Below are 13,446 nucleotides of genomic sequence, written 5' to 3' on the forward strand. Positions count from 1 at the left end.
GGAGATGATTTCATTTCTGTTGTGTGTTATGAATCTCACACAACAGAACTTTGTTTTCTTTTGTTGTTGGTTGTTAGTTCACACAACTACTCTATTTGGTTTCTGTTGTGTGTTATGAATCTCACACAACAGAACTTTGTTTATTTTGTTGTTGGTTGTTAGTTCACACAACTACATTGATTTGCATTGTGTTGTAAGACTAAATATTGGACAGTAATTACCACATAAAAAGTACTCAAATCCATATCATTCCATTACCATTTTTCAAACATCCATACATTCAAGTGACTAGGTAATGTACCAAACAAGAAAACATTCCTAGCTAGCTACACATGAATCAAAAGCTGATATAATATCTTTTCGCTTCAACAAAACCTTCTTGTGCCATTTTATCAAGCATCCTGTGCACTATATATACTTTCATTTGCATCACCTCCAAGCTTATTGTGAAGCTTCACGAGTTAGCACATATTGCAGCAGAAGAGCATGATACAGTACCAAAGGGGTTGGTTTTCCAGAGGAATGAAGAACAAGAGCATGTAACCCAAGTTCAAGTGCATTTTCCCCACTCACTAGCACCAATGAAGCTGCACCATCACTGCTCAAGAGAAAAGCACAACCCATTATGAACTGTTAAAAATGAGAGACCATTATGATTTAACAGCAGCAGAGTAATTGCCAAAAATTTTCAAACACCACTAACGGATGCTTCCATGTTTCGAGAAAGAGGTGTATTCCTATCGTCAGTCGTCATAGTTTGCTGTGTTTTCAAAGGTGGCAACATGGGGATCGCCCATGCCGGTGAACTGTTAAGCCACAGCGCTTCACCAGTTTCTTTGTGCTTAAAGTCTGGAGCTTTTGCGTTCCGCTGTAAATGTAAATGTAGCAAGGCAAAAACATTAATCGAATAAGTAATGAAGGGAAAGGAGACCATGCAAGACGGATCAAAATCTACACAGTTTACCTTCTGCAATCTGTTATCCCACCATTTATCTGGGTTTTCCACCAAGTCCTTCCAGGATTAATCACCTAAATTGAGGCAGAGTAACAAAGTGGATATCAGATTGAACTAGTTAAGAAAACTTGTAACCCTCCAAGTTCTTCACAATTCTTTCTTTTCCTTGTTAAGCAAGCAGGACCTCTTTTGACAAAGTAGGCCACAACCAATAAGTATAGCATGAAAATGAAAGCCATTAAATTTCCAGGCTAACCTCTACCCTCATTTGCTTGTTTGGGCTTCTGAATTGGAACATCAAACTCCATGCCTTTAAGCTCTGACAAAACCCACTGCGGTACCTTGTTAAGCCAGAGTGCATGACCACCATCCTTACGCTTGAAATCAGGGTGATTTCGCTTTACCTGTAAAGAACATAGTTGTGTTAAATCATTTACCAGTCAATCAATGAGAAAGACATGTGAAAGGATTCTCACCAATTTATTACGTTTTTGGTCACGGTAGTCCATCCATTGTTTTGGATTTTCAAGAAGGTCTCTCCAAGTACCCAACGTAGAGTCCCCATCTTCCCTCAAACTGGCTAAAAAACAAGTCAGTCCCTCCTTTGTCGTCAGTAATAAGATTATATTTCGTGAACAACTTGCACTTCAAAGTTTTATTTAATAAATGCAACCAAGAACTAAAAGATGAAACATGAAATCTTTCAATATGTCAAGTGCTTACTTTCGGAACTATGTGAATTAGGTTTCTGATCAAATGTCAAGGAATCTAACTTATGTTGGATCCATTCAGGAGTTGAATCATCAATCATACGTAATTCGCCATTACTCTTACGCTCAAAGGCTGCAGCCTTTGGGGAACCCTGAGCACAAATTATGAAAGGGTATGAGAAATTGCTTACACATGAAAGGATTATATCACTATTTGTACAAAATAAAATAAAAATGTCAACTGAAATTAACCATATAAAAGTTGCTACCTCTTTCGATCTGACGTCCCACCACTCATGAGGCTTGGCAAGGAGATCTTTCCACACAAGGATATTTTTCCACACTAGGATATCTTTCTGTGATTCATTCATATCATCCTTCTCACTTGCCACTATAAAAGAGTATATATATGAGAAGCTAGAGGTTGTTAGAAGGAAAAATAGGGTAGCAATTCAGTTTTAGACTATGATGCATGGTCAAGAGTATTAACTACAACAGTGCATCAATGTGGATGATGGCATCAATAGATGTATGTTTTTCTGCCTTTCTGCCTAGTATCACTGTTGGAATTCAAACTGAGTGATAGATTCCATGCCAAGCAAATTGTAAGTAGGAAGCCAAAGAACAAGACTTTGTCAAAATCAACAGACTCCATATGCGGTTGTAAAGATAATTGAAAACACTTGATTAACTCAACCTGGGCAACATCAAATTGGTAATCAGAAATTATTTGGCATCTCCATAAAGAACATTTTGATTGTAAATATAATCTTTCCCATTTCAGACCAACCAAAATGTTGCCCCACCAATGACTGTTCTCAAACTCACTAGATAATTCCCAAAACCAAAATTAGCTAAACCAAGCTTCTAAGAATGGAGTTTAGTTCATTGCACATTGAAATTTACATGGACCAAATAAGCATGTTAGGTTCAAGGTTCTCTGATTTAAATACCTAGCATCCAAGTAAAGCAGAATATGTAATATAAAGTTTATGTAACATCTAAAACAATATTAGGGTCTGTTGTGTTTTGATATTGTAAAAACCTTCAAAATGAACTCTTCACACCAATATTAGAGGCATTGAAGTAATATGATCAATCACAGCTAACCTAACCCTCCTACCATTAGCCTTCCCCTTCTCCAAAGCCTTCTTAAACTCGGTTACAATCTCATCGTTGGAATTCAAAGGAAACGGCAAGGGTACCTTAATGACGTGCCCGCCGGCGCGAGTGACGTAGGCCTCAATCGACTTCTTGACGGCGCCGTAGGCGTAGTGGAGCATGACGACGGCGTCCCCCTGCTCAAACTTGCTCTCGGAGAAGCCCCAGGTGGCCTGCTGGAGGACGATGGCGGCGGCGGCGGTGGCGTTGTCGACGATGGAGACCTCGTCAACGTGGTCGGCGTTGATGAGGTCCTTGATGAGGGTGCGGGAGTGGAGGATGCCGGCTTGGAGGTGGTTGAAGTAGAAGTGATCGGGCTAGGAGAGGTACTTGAGCTGCCAGCGGCGCTGGGCCTGGAGGACGGAGTCGGGGCAGGACCCGAAGCTGCCGTTGTTGATTCGGGCGACGGTGGGGTCGTGGTGGGAGAATTCGGCGGCGATTTCGGAGGGGGTGATGAAGGAGAGTTTGGGCTTTTTGGAGGCGTGGGTGTTGGAATCGCCGTTCAGGGTGTGGTTGTGGTCGGGGGAGGAGGCCATTGCTGGGGGAGGAAGATTTTAGGGTTGGGGTTTGAAAGGGGGTGATGAGATTGAAGAAGAAGAGAGCATGAAATTGAGACAAGAGAGATCGAGAGACTGAGAGAGAGGGGTTTCGTGGGGGGGGGGGGGGGGGGGGTTGGGCGATTGGGAGAGTCGTGGGGAGGGGTGGTGGAGAGACGGGGGTTTCACAACTGAGAGAGCTCGAGAGAATTTGTTTCATTTTTCTTTCGACACGATGTGGCTTGGGCTGGGTGGGAGGCACAATTAAACTTCCAACAAATTCTAAAGGTGCTCACACAACAGAAACCTAACAAACTGTTGTAAGAGTATCAAAATGTCAAAACATGGAGGGAAATCTGCCACATACAGCAATTTGGCTCAAAATGTTGCCGCCTATATGTTCCCACTTTCACATAACAGAAAAGTATAACTTCTGTTATCTAATTTCTATAGCTTGCACTAGGTTTACCTTGTGGAAGACATTCAATCAAGCTTCCTCAAAATTTGGCATCCAGTTTTCAATCACACAACGGAAATATAAAGCACCGTTGTATCAAGTAGCACAAATTTCAGATTTCAAGAGGCAACCAAGGCTCCAAAGTGGAGGGAAATCTGCCGCTAATTTTTTTAAGACTCAGACGACAGACATTACTTAAGTCCGTTGTGCAATGTAGTTCTGATAAAAAAGTTATCACTTTGTTGGCATTCACACAACAGAATATAACAAATACCGTTGTGCAATAAAGCTTACTTAAACACACAACGGATGATTTCTGTTCCGTTGTGTGATTAGTGTTGTGTGATTAACTTTTTGTAGTAGTGTCGTATCAACGAGTAGAACATATATAATAACAAAAACAGTTCCTTAAGTGGCCGGAACACCGCCGGAACCCCGCCACAGACGGTGGCGCACCGCCACCGGCCAAAACTCAATATTTCACAAAACTCCCAACATCAAAGTTCTTCATCTAAGCATGCTTGTGAACTTTCATAACTGGCTCGAAGTCAGAAAACAAGCATAAGGGATCGAAAACTACCTCACAATCCGTGAACAGTAATCCCAACTGAGTTGAACCGATTTCCACGTAAACCGATCAAAACAAACACCATAGATCGATCAGGAAGCCTATTCTGAACTCAACCAAGGAAGCACGAAGCCACGAAGTCGCCGGAGTTGTGTTTTCCGGCCGGGACCGAAAACACCAACCTGCACCGCCGCTACCACCGAGAATCGGCACTAGAGGACACCACAGGGAGGAGCGCACGGAGGAGTAGAGCTGATCTGGAAAGTCTCGTCCCCGGAGATGGCTGGAACTCGCTGGAAAAGCCGGGTCGGATCACCGGGTTCAGGTCGGGTCGAGCGCGGGTGATGAGAGAAAACGGAGGATTCTGATTTTCCGGAAATGGTAAAACTGAAAATGGAAATAGTAAGTTTTCGAAAATGGAAACTCCTATTTATAGAACTTTCCCAAAACTTCAAACGCTCATAACTTTCTCATACGAACTCCGATTTCCTCGTTCCACATGTTCACGAACTCGTATCGACGCGCTCTACAACTTTTGTGAAGGAAGTTTTCGGAGAATCTCAATGTATCAAAAGTCAACCTTGAACCCCCCCTAAAGTCATACTTTTCAAATAATTAATTCGTCCGAAACACTTTCGCTCTGTCCATGAGCCACCAAACCGTCCAACAACCATAAATTAGATTCCGGAAATTCCTCGAAAAATAATTACGAATTTCGGAGGCATCACATATGCGATTGTAAGCATGTTTTGTAAATCTTATTTACGCTTTTATAATTATGCCCATGCATGCCTTTATATTATGCTATTGTTTATATTTTATTTTACACATGATATATAACTGCTATTATTATGTGTAACATATATTTTGGTGTATATTTGTGAATTTTTGAGCATGCCATGTACTTTATTTTTATATATGCTATGTTTTATTTATTATTACATGTGTTATGGTTAATTTTAGAATGCACCATATAAATTCCGTTTTCCCATGATAATGAAAATTCATGCGCATTTTCCATACACATTTACTGTGATATAACATTTTCACATAGCATCGAAAGATAAAATGTGACCATTACGAATCTTGGTCTTGAAATCTAATTCACATTTTTGGAAAATAATTTATGTGGATATCTTTATGACTGCGTAATTTATATATTCTCTCCTGTTTATGTAGATGGTTGATCCAACTCGACCTGAATTTGACATCTTGGACTCAAAAGGACTTGAGTACCATCGTTGGGTTTCCGATGTGGAAACTGCCTTTGTGGCAAAAGACTACACTGCCATCACTACTGACCCTAAAGATGATGAATCATCTAATAAGGTGAAAGCAAATGCCTTAATGTTTCTGAGGCGACATATTGATCCTAGCCTACGCTAGGAGTACCTTCAGTTGAAGACACCCAAAGAACTGTGGGATGCCCTTAAGGGACGTTTTGGGAACATTTATGACACTTTGCTCCCAGAACTGGCCGTTCAGTGGAATGAAGTCCGATTGCTTGACCATAACAGGGTCAATGACTTCAACAAGGAATTGTTGCGCTTAAAGGCATGTCTCAAGTTGTAACGTCCCGAACCTGAATTCACCGGTTTATTAGTCATTTGGACGGTAAACGACCTTTACTTCCACTTTTACTATCGTTTCAGTACTTTAGTGGCCCTAAAAGTTGACTTTTTGTTTGGGCCAAAATTTGAGAAAATGTTCTTCATGAAAGTTGTAGGGGACGTTAAACCGAGTCCGTAGACATGTGGTACACTTAAATCGGAGTTCGTATACGAAAGTTATGAGCGAAAAATTAAAGTTACTGTTTACGGTAACTTTCTATATATATGGAAAGTTACTGTGGTAGGTTTCCATTTTCGGAAACCTACCCCCCGAGATTGACCCTCTCCTTCCCTCTCTCCCCCGCGTCGGCCCTCTTCCCTTTTTCCTTCGATTTGCCGTTGTCCGGCCACCAAACGGCGAGACCCTAATGGCTGCCGACTCGCCTCCTCCCCCTCTACATGCCGGTGGTCGTGGGTCATCGCGATTCGGCCGGAGGAGCTCAGATTTGAGCCGTGAAGTTTACTGTAGCAGTTCGGAGGTTTCATCGATTTCTGGCGATTCCGACCGTCTCCGGCCACCAAACCGACGTCGAAGGTGCGGTTTTTGCCAAGGATCATTTCCCCCCTAGCCTTGAGCCACGATTTGCAGCGTAGAAGGAGAATCAAGGAAAACCCGATCCTAGGGTTTGGAGTTTTCTGAAATTTTTTTCACCGGCCGAATTGGAGCTCTTAAAGGTAAAATTGGATTGTGTTGTGGTTGAGAAAAATGTTGGGTCTGTTGAGTAGGTGGTGCTGCCAATTTTTGGTGGTCATCGGAGGTGGTTGCCGGCGGCGCGTGGGCCCCACGCGCTGCCACTGTAGATGGCGCGTGGAGGCGCATAGGGCAGGTTTTTAATTCTTGTTTTTAGCCAAGTAAATCCTATATTTGTTGTAGAGCTTGTATATGAAATTTGGTGAATTTTGGAGAAGCTTGGAATTAATTATGAATTTTTGAAGTTTAGGGTTTTGATTTACTATTTACGAGAATCCGACCGTCGGATATCTCTCGGTTCTGACTCGGAACCTTTAAGATAATGAATTGGTATTAGAGGTAAAATTCGGGTTGAATCCGAGAACAAGTGGAGAGATGATTTGTGAGGATTTGATTATGGGAATCGTATTTAATTGTTGGATGGTTATTTATGGAAAATAATTGTGTACAGGGCGATGTATCGAGTTATTGCTCGACGAAGGAACTCGTATGCGTGATCGCCTGAATAGTACAGTGAGTGGACTTTTGTTTTTAAATAATGATACATGCATTTATTTTGAAATATTTGATTATTTTAATTATTATTTTATTCATCGAGCATAATATTTTGGTTTGCTTATAATTTTGGCATTGTTTTTCCTTATGAATTTTGGGTACGAATTTATTATGCTCGGATTTGGGGTTATGATTTATTTTCGTAAATATGATTTAATTTTCGGAGATTAAATATGATTTATTTCAATTGTGTTTCGGAAATGGATTTTGAGCCTTCGATAAGTATCTCCGATATATGGCATTTGTTTGAAATCACGATTTAAGTGATTTTTGAAGAATTATTTTCCGAGGCGATTTTCCGGAAATTTATAATACATTTCTATTCGTTGATATTGAGATTTCAGGAATATTTTTCGAAAATGGGATTTTCGATGGAATTATTTTTATTGATTATTTCTCGCCTAATGGTTTATGATTTCGAGAATATTTTGGCGTGCGGGGCCACGTCATTGGATTATGTACTTCCTCGTGAGATATTTGGGAAGCCTTACGGATTTTTGAGTTTTTCGTGTGGTTTTAAACCACCATACCTGGTTGGTCATATTTATTGCTAGCTAGCCTATTAGTACTCATCCCTACTTACTATGTGTTTGTGGGTGAGTAGAGCAGAGCATGGGATGCTCCAGAGTGTGGGACACTCTGACCCGAGCCTGGGAGGCTCCCTTATTTGTATGGTGAGAACTTCTTCCCCATATTTGATTGATACCTTCAGCTAGCTGGGCTAGCTCGATTTCTTTTGACCAGCTGGGCTGGAACGTTTTCACGAATTTTCGTATTGTGAGAAATATGTTTTATATACGTTGCATGCATCAAGGTTTTTAAGGGAATAGATGTGGGAAAGTATCAAAGCTTTACTTTCATTTGAATTATTCCATTTATTTATTTTTGTCCACTCACTCTAACGTGTTTTTCAATACTTTCCCCTAGGCTCTTCGGTTTCAAATGCCCAGTTTGCAGGCAAGTTAGTGGAGGTCGGGCGTACATGGCATATGAGGCATAATTGTCACTACTTCTGCCTTGTAGGATTGCTTGATCCTTTACTCCTCTTTTTATATCCCTGTGTATTAGTATTGCTCTGATAACCTTTGATTTTAGTATTGTTGAGTTTTGTGTTTTGTGAAAGTGGAATTGATAGTAATTGGGAGCAGGGTGGCTCCAGGAGTATAAGGTTGGCTTGCTTGAAGTGTTTTGTGTGTTTTACAGGTTTTTGGGTAGTTCATTTTAGGGGTGACTCTGCCGAATTTTCGGTAGAGCTATTCCTAAGGTGGGCCCCACATGGCCACCTCGGATTTCAGGGTGAAATTCGGGGCGGGTCCTGTCACAAGTTCTGTGGAAGGGAAATCACAGAAGATGATATGATCTACAAGACTCTTTCCACCTTTCCTACTCAGCGCTTATACTAGCGAACCAGTATAGGCTGGAGTATGACAACAAAAGAATCACAACCTTCAATAAGTCAATCAGCCAGTAGCAAGTGGCTCAGAGACATAATGAGGTTCTCTTGAACAACAATGTCAGGCCCACTGGGACAAAGAAAATTCCCGAGGCTAATTATGGAAAAATGAAAGGTGGAAAGAACTCCAATGCAAAGGGGTTTGGACGTGATGATCCCTACCCACGTGGCAACAATGCACCACGTGGAAAGGGACGTGGGGGTCATGGAAACAACGTGCAAAAGGCACCTAAGAATCCTTCTGTCAAAAAGGAAAGAGTTGACAATGAACCATGCTATAGGTGTGGAGTCATTAGGCATTGGTACAAGAACTGCCAAGAAAGCAATAGAGTAGTAGCCAATTATAAGAGGTATAGAGAGTCCTAAAGAACAAGAGGCTCAATATATGGAAGAAGGAGGTCATGACCTAGACGTCAACCTTACAATTGCAGACTTCAATGGCAATGAGGAATTTGCTCAGTCAATAGATGCTCTCAATCTTGACTGATCTGCTTTATTCATTTATTTTCCAAAAATAGTTGTGAAGGCATAATGCCTCATTTTTAATTAGACTACTACTTGGTCTTAAAGTTTATTTCAATAATGGTTCGATGAATTAGATTTATGAACATGACCTTGATTTGATTATTGTTGGCTTATTAATAAATTTCGAATTTTATTCTGAAGCACTAAATTTATTCAAATTTATTTACTACACATATTTACATGGTTCGAAATAGCACTATAAAGATGTAAAGCAATACATATAGAGAAAAATTATTAGAATGAAAAAATTATCATTCTACCTAAATAGAAATACTCTAAAGAATATGAGATATGCTTTATGTGCACTAAGAGCTAATCGAACCTTGTTAAGTTTCAAAGATATTCGTGCCAACGGTTATCATATAAAAACATATTGTGAGAATGAAACTAAATACCTTTATATTACCTCTAATAAATGTGGAAGGAAACGCATTTTAGAGAAACTTATGAGTCAATCTAGTGGACTGTACGTACCTCACTACGATTCGGATCATTGAATCCTATGCTGTCACCAACAATGAAATGTGGGACACTGACTCATACATGTTTTGGCATGACCTCCTAGGGCACCCCGGTCATGACATGATGATTCATATTTTAAAGGACTCACACGGACATCCCTTCTTTCGAGTGAAAAATAAAGTGAGAGAAAAATCCGCCACACTGCAAGATGTTGGTCTTAGTACTGCTTCAATGCAGCCACTGCCTTCTGACGTACCAGAAACACTACCTCCCTCCCATTATACCTCATTGACTAATTCAAAGGCACATCACTCGTTTTGCAAAGCTTGCTCTTTAGTAAAAACAAGATCGAAACCTTCCTATTCTAAAAACACAAAACAAAACATTCCATTCGTACAAAGGATATAAGGAGATATCTGTGGACCTATCCATCCAGAATGCGGACCATTCAAGTACTTTATGGTTCTGGTGGATGCTTCGACACGCTGGTCACATGTCGTTTTATTGTCCACAAGAAATGCTGCATTTGCAAAACTCCTAGCACAGATTATACGTTTAAGGGCTCACCACCCTGATCACCCTATCAAGTCTCTAAGACTTGATAATGCTGGAAAGTTTACATCAAAAGCATTTGATGATTATTGCATGTCTATTGGGATCGATGTGGAGCATCCTGTACCCCATGTGCATACACAAAATGGTCTCGCAAAAGCCACCATTAAAAGGCTACAAATGGTGGCTAGGGCATTGGTTATGCGCACCAACCTGCCTATTTCTGCATGGGGTTATGCAATATTGCACGCAGCTTTACTTATTCGTTTCAGACCCACTGCTAGCCAACAATTTTCTTCGTACCAGTTGATAATTGGATATGAGCCTGATATTTCACACTTACGCATATTTGGTTGCGCAGTATATGTGCCTATTGACAAAGCACCAAAATGGGTCCCCAGAGACGATTAAGTATTTATGTTGGATACGAATCCCCAAAAATTATCCGCTATTTGGAACCCTTGACAGGCGATCTCTTTACTGCTAGATTTGCGGATTGTCACTTTGATGAGACAGTCTTCCCGTCATTAGGGGGAGATAGGAAAAATGATTTTCCAAGGGAACGACAGGAATTGTCGTGGTTTGTCCCCACTCTGTCTCATTTTGATCCCAGCACTTCACAATGTGAAAGTGAAGTGAAAAGAATATTTGATCTTCAGAACGTAGAAAATTCAATGCCTGATTCATTTACTGATATCGCAAAAGTGACGAGATCACATATACCAACTACAAATGTGCCTGCAAGGTTAGAAGTCCCTAGAAAAGGGCACGGTGCAGCATACAGAGGCACTGCAACCACACTTAGTGGAGGTGTGGTTGAGGCCATGGCTCCCCAAAGGAAGAGGGGGAGGCCACTTGGTTCGATTGACACTCACCCAAGGAAGAAGAGGGTGAGTAAGGCACAAACTGATCCATTAATCATCAATGTAGAGAATCTCTCTCATGAGATTGTCTCTGATTGTAGTTATGTCCATGAATCAATACTGAAGGACGCTCCGAAGTTTGAAATGATTCCAGAGAACAAAGAAATCTCAATGGATTATGAGAGTGTGTATGAGTTGATAGAAAGATCTTCCATACACATTGATGATGTATTTGCATACATTGTTGCTCAAGAAATCATAGAGCAAGATGATATCGAACCACGCTCTGTTGCAGAATGTAAACAAAGAGCAGATTGGCCTAAATGGTCTGGTAGTGCTAACCCCACCAAGTGTAAAGCTGTAGGACATAAATGGGTCTTTGTCAGAAAGCGTAATGAGAAAAATGAAGTCCTGAGGTACAAGGCTCGCCTTGTGGCTCGAGGTTTCTCACAATGCCCTGAAATTGACTATGAGGAGACATACTCTCCCGTAATGGACGTTATAACGTTCCGCTACTTTGTTAGCTTAGTAGTTTCTGAAGGACTGGAAATGCAGCTCATGGATGTGGTTACTGTATATCTCTATGGGGATCTAGATTCAGAGATATATATGAAAGTGCCTGATGGCCTTACATTACCCAAGTCAAGTGACTCTAAACCACGGAGTGCATTTGCAATTAGGTTGAAATGCTCACTTTAGGGATTGAAACAATCCGGGCCGATGTGGTATACCCGTCGAAGTGACTACTTAATTGAGAAGGGATATAAGAACGATGAATTATACCCCTGCGTATTTATAAAGAAAACAAGTTTTGGATTTGCAATTGCAGCAGTATATGTCGATGATATGAACATAATAGGTACTCTTGATGAAATAAGAGAAATCGTGAGCTACTTGAAATCCGAATCTGAGATGAAGGATCTTGGGAAAACTCGATTCTCTCTAGGCGTTGAACTAGAATACCGAGTTTGTGGAATACTAATCCACCAGTCTGCGTATGTCCAAAAGATGCTCAGGCAATATAACATGGACAAAGTGCATCCTGCTAGCACTCCCATGATCAGTCGAAGTTTGGATGCAAGGAAAGATCCATTTCGTCCAAAGGAAGATGACGAAGAGGTGTTGGGAGCTGAAATTCCCTATCTAAGTGTAATATGCGCATTATTGTACTTAGCCCAATGTACTCGACCATACATTGCATTCTCAGTGAACTTGTTAGCTAGATTTAGCTCAGCGCCAACGCAGCATCACTTGAATGGTATCAAGAATATTTTTCGATACCTAAAAGGAACCATTGACTTGGGACTGTTCTTTTCCTACAGAGAGACAAGAGGGATCGAAGATAGAACTACAATCCCTAAAGGAAATGTTGATGGCGAAAATGCCACTCACTACATTAAAATGCCAAATGACGTTTTGGTCAGTTTTGCTGATGCTCGGTATCTCTCTGACCCACATAAAAGTCATTCCAAAAATGGTTATATATTTACCATTGGGAACACGGCGATGTTTTAGAGATCAACCAAGCAAACCCTTGTGGCTACCTCCTCGAACCACTCAGAGATCATTGCTCTACATGAGTGGTTCGTGAGTGTATATGGTTGAGAGTTATCATTACACATATTTGAGGGACTAGTGGTTTGAGTTCTACCACTGAAGAGCCTACTTGCATTTATAAAGATAATGCAGCTTGCATCGAACAAATGAAGCTAGGATATATCAAGGGTGATAATACAAAACGCATATTGCCAAAGTTTTCCTACAATCAGCAACAACATGCCCTCCTCAAAATTCAAGTGGATCAAGTAAGGTCTGAGGAGAATGTGACAGATTTGTTCACCAAATCACTGCCTAAGGCCAAATTTGAGAAATATGTGAAAAACATAGGAATGCGAAGACTTTCCAAGCTCCCTTGATTAATGTAAAGATCAGGGGAGGTGTAGACGTCAAGGGGAGTTTAACATACACATGTCATTCTCAAATGTAGAAGGTGCGTTGTGCTCTTTTTCTTCGACCAAGGTTTATTTTTTGTCCCGCAGGGTTTTTATTGTTACTTGGCAAGGTTTTTAGTGAGGCAACAACTCATGCACCATTTCGTCTTTGACTTGGCACAAGGGGGAGTGTTAAAAGAAAAACATATTATGTGCTTTCGTCAAAGCGACTGACGGAGAGGGAATCAAGGAATCAGTGATTACCATCAATCAACACGATTACGGATCAATCAGCATTTAATGTCATCATTGTAATTGATATTTCCGTTGTAATTCTCTCCCTATATAAAGGGACTATGAAATGAAATGAGTACACCAATTCCAATTCTCATTTTACTTTTACAGTAATTATTTTAT

The 13,446-nt window shown here is 40.7% G+C and overlaps 1 pseudogene; it reads right to left on the minus strand.

The window, feature by feature from the left end:
- Positions 1-441: 441 nt before the first annotated feature.
- Positions 442-2,366, minus strand: LOC112183676 (annotated as a pseudogene).
- Positions 2,367-13,446: the final 11,080 nt, after the last annotated feature.

Source organism: Rosa chinensis, chromosome 2 (assembly GCF_002994745.2).
Source record: "Rosa chinensis cultivar Old Blush chromosome 2, RchiOBHm-V2, whole genome shotgun sequence".
NCBI classification, from domain to species: domain Eukaryota; kingdom Viridiplantae; phylum Streptophyta; class Magnoliopsida; order Rosales; family Rosaceae; genus Rosa; species Rosa chinensis.